The following is a 422-nucleotide window of genomic DNA, read 5'->3' on the forward strand; positions in this document are numbered from 1 at the left end:
TTTATTTTAATATAAATTACATATTAAAAATAAGATTATATATTATTATTTCAATCAATTATTAAATTTGATTAATAATTTGGCATTAGATTAATTAAAGTTATATTAAAATGATGCATGACAAACTGTTGTAATTTCTCACGACTATAAACGAGCATAAAAATATGCTCATGCACCGGCGATAATAATTAGCCGGCAACGGAAGGAAATTTTCTCCTTCATTGATCTCCGATAGAGGTCAAAACTACATCTCTGGCTAGATGTAGCCGGAATAAATATGGCCAGGATCAACGAAAGGTAGGTCCAACTGGCCCAACGGAAGCAACATGCGGTGCATTTTATTAGGGCACGCGAGTAGGGCACGCGAGTAGAATACACAAGTAGGATATACGAGTAGGACACGCGAGTAGGGCACGCGAGTA

Source organism: Formica exsecta, unplaced genomic scaffold (assembly GCF_003651465.1).
Source record: "Formica exsecta isolate Colony F162 unplaced genomic scaffold, ASM365146v1 scaffold120, whole genome shotgun sequence".
In the NCBI taxonomy this organism is placed as follows: domain Eukaryota; kingdom Metazoa; phylum Arthropoda; class Insecta; order Hymenoptera; family Formicidae; genus Formica; species Formica exsecta.